This window comes from Eumetopias jubatus, unplaced genomic scaffold, assembly GCF_037043125.1.
Source record: "Eumetopias jubatus isolate StellerSeaLion01/CBP00866 unplaced genomic scaffold, mEumJub1_p1.0 scaffold_7, whole genome shotgun sequence".
In the NCBI taxonomy this organism is placed as follows: Eukaryota; Metazoa; Chordata; class Mammalia; order Carnivora; family Otariidae; genus Eumetopias; species Eumetopias jubatus.
In genome coordinates this window covers 88,214,500-88,220,499 of record NW_028274813.1, presented here as the reverse complement: position 1 = coordinate 88,220,499, position 6,000 = coordinate 88,214,500, and positions in this window count along the sequence as shown.

The following is a 6,000-nucleotide window of genomic DNA, read 5'->3' as shown; positions in this document are numbered from 1 at the left end:
AGTGGTTAACAAATTGGAAATGTTTATTCTTGAAAAATCACAGGAACTTTGAGTCAGAACATTGTATCTGTGTATATGTGTGTTGTGTGTGTGTGTGTGTGTGTGTGTGTGTGTGTGTGTGTGTGTGTGTGTGTGAGGCTTTTGAGTGAGACTGCTTTTGTCCATCTAACCTGAACCCACAATGTCTGCCCACCCCCAAGTTTGGTTGGTGAGAATAGCAATTTTGTTAGCATGTAGTTTACCATGAAACCCAGAACCTTTGGTGCCGGTGAAGTGGGCTAAAATCTGGAGGTGGAGGGCAAAAACACATGGTTTTCCTAGCAAAAAAAAGAAATAGGTTTGGAACAAACAGTAAAAACCAGTGTCTTTTCTATCCTAATGCTGTAGGCCCTGTTGAGGAGAATAGCAGATCAGCCATCTAGTTTTTAATAGGGAGATTCTAGAAATGAAAGAGCCATGGGAAGTAAGCTTTCCACACATCCTAGTTCAACCTGAAAACTATGCATGCACAAGAAAGAACCAAGTGATGGCAGTGAAAATGAAGGCCAAGGAAGACATGAAAAGTGGCTGTAACTTTGACTATATTCCAGAACCCATACCAGCTCTCTTGGCAGCGTGAGGAAACCATATAGAGTTACAGGTAGTTGAGCACAATCTGCCAAAATCATTGGCCAATCACGTATGCAGACACATAGGTGACCCCTAGGAAAACTGGTTACACAGTAAAAGTAAGATTTTTTTGTAGAAGTAACTGAGCAGAGACATCAGTGGTTATATACGATGGTAGAGATAGATTCCATAGTGTAAGTCTAGTCATGCCATTACTAAAATAAAACCAACAGTCTTCAGAAAAATGAAGGACATTCCAGTGTGTCTATAATATGATGTACTCTGAAATGTCTATTTTCAGCAACAACAACAACAAAATACTAGTGTGCAAACAAATAGGAAATTGTGACCCATACTCAAGGGAAAAAAAAGTTAATAAAAGCTGAATTAAAGGAAAAAATATGAAAACGACTCAATGACTAGGAGAGCTTAATAGGAAAATAAAAAGTATAAAAAAGGATAACATAGAAAATACAGAGTTGAAAACTAAAACAACCAAAATGGAAAGTGTAGTAGTAGATGGACTCAACAGAAAGTTTTGGATGCCATAGTAAATAGTCAATGAATTTGAAGCTAGAACACTAGAGAATTTCCAACCCAGAAAATGCAGAAAAAAACAATTGAAAGAAAATGAACAGAATCTTAAAAACTTGTCAGATAGTCATAAGCATCACAACATACATATATAAGAAGTCCCAGCCCAAGAAAAGTAATTAAATGGTGCTGGAAAAACTATTGAGGAAAAAATGGCTGAAACCTAAAAGTTGATTTAAAAAATTTAACATCAATTCAAGAAGCTGAAAGAATCTCTAGTAGGAAGAACATAAAGCAACCTACTTCTAGACCAATCACAGCCATGGTTCTAAAAGACAAAAATAAAGAAAATATTATTAACCTATGGTTCTACCTCAGGAAACCACAAAAAGAAAAACAAATCAAGGGGGAATAAAGAAATAATAAAGATCAGAACATAAGTCAATGAAATAGAAAACAAAATGTTTAAAGGAAATGAGTGAAAATGAAAGATGTTTCTGTAGAAAGATCAATAAAATGGGTAAATTTTTAGCTAGCTAGACCAAGGAAAAAAAGAAAGAATGCACGAATTATTACCAGAAATGAAAGAGAGGACATCTCTAGAAACTCTATCCCAATTAAAAGATGAAGCAAAAGTTATCAACAACTTTATGCCAACATATTATATAACTTAGACAAAATAAGTTGATTCCTAGAAAGACACAGCTAGACAAATCAAAAACAGGCTACTGTCAGGCAAAATTATTGAATCTTTTTATAATCATTAAAAGAAAAAAAAAACACCACCAAGCAAAATGACTTCATTGGTCAATTTTGTCAAAATAAAAGGAAGAAGTATAAACTTCTTCATATTTAGACAAGGGACAATTTCCTAACTCATTTATGAGATCAGTATTAATCAAATAAAATTAGCAATAGATCACAGGAAAGTGACATCATATATATGGTATCAACATTGATGCAAAAATTTTCCAAAAAGTATTAGCAAACTAAATCAACAATATAGAAAAAGAACTATTCATTGTGACCCAATATGATTTATCTCAGGAATACAAGTTTTTTAAACATCTTAAAATACATTAACAAGATATACCATATTAGTGAAATGAAGATTAAAAGCCATATAATAGATATTGAGAAAGTGTTTGACAAAATCCTACATTCATTCATAGTGAAAACTCAACAAAATATGAATAGAAGGAAATAGTTGAGAGAAAATTGTCCATAGGTCTGTTGTGCATTTTCATGCCTTACAAGCAATATACTGATAGTCCTTTTGTTTGGGACTGTCTTTCCAAGGATGCTTGTAGCACATGTTTGGAAAACAAAGTGTCTCTTTCCAGAAGAACTAATGGACATTCTTAAATATTTAATAAAGATAATGTCTACCTCTGGAGCACAAGAGCAGGCATACTTACTGCCTTTTATAGAATATTAGAGTCTCCTTAGATAAATTTTCTCTTTAGTAATACAACCCATTGAATGTGCATGTATAACTTGGCCCTGTTTATATGACATTGTGGAAATTAGGGCTCAAGAAAATAGTGCAACAAAGTGCCAGTACTTTAGTAGCAGCTATCGATGTGAGTTAAAATATTTTGTCTTTGATTCAAAAGTCTTATGCTTTCTGCCAGTATCCATTAACCTGTGGCAGGCTAACTTATTAGCTTGAAAATTTGCTAAAATCTTAGACTCTTTTCAATTCTTTAAAGATATTTCCTCAATCTGATAAAGTATACCTAACAATAACCTACATCTACAATTATGCTTAATGTTGAAAGACTTAATTCTTTTCCTCTAAGATCATGAACAAGCCAAAGGTGCCCATTATTACCACTTCTACTTAATATTGTCCCTGAGATTGTAGTCAGTACAGTAAGAAAGAGGAATAAAAGAGCCATAAAGATTAGAAAGGAAGAAGTAAAACTTTCCTTATTTTGAGATAACTTGATTTCTAGGTAGAATGTCCTACAGATTTAAGGCAGGGGTTGGTGGAGGGTGAGAAGCTACTAGAATTAATAAATACATTTGGAAAAGTTGAAAGATCTAAGACCAATACACAAAAGAATCAATTATATTATATACTAGTAATAAATAATTGGAAAATGAAGATATGAAAAAAATACCACTTAGAATAGCATCAAAAATATCAAGTACTGGGGTACCTGGTGGCTCAGGCAGTTCAGTGTCAGACTCTTGGTTTTGGCTCAGGTCATGATTTTGGTGTCCTGAGATCCAGCCCCGAGTCAGGCTCTGCACTCAGTGCGGAGTTTGCTGGAGATTATCTCCCTATCCCTTCTCTTCTGTACCTGCCCCCCCGCCACACTTGTGGGTGCAAGTGTGCTCTCTTTCTCAAATAAATAAAAATATTTTTTAAAAATCTATGAAGTACTATGGGATACATTTGAGGAAAGGATATAGAAGACAAATGCTGATTAAAGTTAAAGAAGATCTAAATAAGTGAAGTGTTGTGCCATGCCAATCAATCAAAAGTTTCAATATATTAAGATGTCAAATCTCCAAATTGATACATAGATGTAGTGCAATTCTAAAATATCAGCAGGTTGTTTTAAAGATTGCCAAGCTGACTCATAATTTTTTGTGGAAATGAAAAAGACATATAATAGTCAAAACAAGTTTGAAATAGAACAGTAGAGTTCATGGACTACATTTTTTCAATACAAGTCTTTTTATAGACCTAAAATAATCAAGTATAACATTGGTGTAAAAACAAATTAATCAATGAAACAAAAGAGATAACCCAGAATTTCCAGTCTTTCCTTCTTATTCTTAAACTTGACATTTTTCCTTTGTTTTATATTCACAGCTAAGATTGAAAGGATATAAAGCAAAGTCATTGAAGGAAAGAGGGGGATGAGGTAAAATCCAGAGGAATCCACACACAAGCTTCCCTGAATCCTCGCCCACTGGAGTCACACAGGACCTGTACAATTCCTGAGGTATTTTGAGAATGTCTTTCAGTTGATATTTCTTCATGGTTAGACTGTAGTTATGGGTTTTGGGGAATACCACAAAGGTAAGTAAGTACCTTCTCATTGCAGGATATCAGTGTATATATCATAATGACATGACCATATGTTTTCTTCACTCTTGCTATCAAAGAATGTGCTAAATCTCTTTAATTATGCTGATATTATTTTATATCTCTCAGTAATATTTGGAAAATTTTTGATTTTGAGTATTTCCTTATATAACGTGTTTTAATAAGGTTATTTCTGTGTAATTTATATTCTTAGTGCTTTTTTATTTCATTTTATCTGTTAACAGATTATTATATGTCTAAAGGAAAAACACAGATTTTTGCATATTTATTCTTTATTCAGCTACTGGACTATCTTATAGTTTATGGTGGTTTTTAATTGAATATTTTTAATTTTACAAATATGCTACATACAATAAAAATTAATAGGTTATAGCATTGCCACATGATAAAATACTGTATATCTTTAAAACAATTTTAAATACTATTTTAATACACATAAAAACTGTTATATCATTAAACAAAGCAAAACAGAATATCATGGATTTCAACTAGGGTTAAATTTACTTGGGATGCTTACTAACAATGTAGACTGCTGTCCTCACCATCCCAAAACTACTGAATAAAAAATTCAGGGGACAAGACCCAGAATTCTGCATTGTTAATAAATACTCCTGGTTATTCTGATATGCATAGATAATTCACAATAAAATCTGATTATGTAATAACACATATATATAAGAAAATCTGTATGGTAGAGAATTCAATAATGATTTTCTACAAGCTCTTTTAGTCTCTTATCATCATACTATCTCTCAATTTAAAATAAAATTTGACAGGATCCCATCATGGTGTAAGGAGTTCATCAAATAAATTACTTCTACTTCAATTTTAGTGGGAAATTAAAAGGTCTTTTAAATGTTTATTTTAAGAAGCCAAATAGGGTTGTGGTGTTTTGTAATATTTTTTAAACAATTGTGGTTTTGTTAATGTGAGAAAGACACAGACACTGTGGAAGTGGGACTGTATTATTCATGTAGGTGGATCAATAATGACTCACTAGAAAAAAATCAGGATTACCTAAAAATTCAGGAGGCCCAGTGGAAAATGAGAATGTGACTCCTTTTGTACAAAAATCATGAAGAATTTTAAGATAGCAAAAACACAGCTTTAAACCAAGTACAGGGCACTTCCGAGCATAGGTGCCTTTGAGACTCTCCAGGTTGCACACTCGTAAAGCTGGCTCTGTACTTAATATTCTAAGAGTAAGTTACAAATTGTAAAAAAATAATTATGGTTTCAGCTTTTGTAGTCACAGCTTACTATATATTTTTTGAAACCGTTATGCATAGAGTTCTGAACAAGATTGTAAATGGTAAGTCTTTATAACAGATACTCATTTTTCAAACATTCTTCCCTCAGGTGACCTAAATTACTGTATTTCTTTTTCAAATGTAAAACATTTCTTGCATAGTGATTTAAATTGATCCCATGGAAATGTCCTTGCTTCTCTAATCTTTTAAAAATATATAATGTGTCTGTATAGTAAAATCTGTAAATAATAAACAAATGTACATGAGGGTAATGTTAAATGTATATTTTAGAATGTGTGGAAAGATAAAAGCAATTTTTAGCCAGTTGCTATTACTTTAAAAAAAAAACTTCAATTTTTCTAGGAAACAAAGATTGTTTTTATCTCTCAAGAACATTCATCCTAAGAGGTTAAAAGGCTTGAGCCTTAGAACAATTTAAACTCTCTCAAGTTCCTTTCACTGTAGGATTTCTTCCAGTGGAGGGAAATTCTTTCTTGTTCACTGAAATGTCATTAGTGAAGTTTTCTCATTTGAACTCCTTTA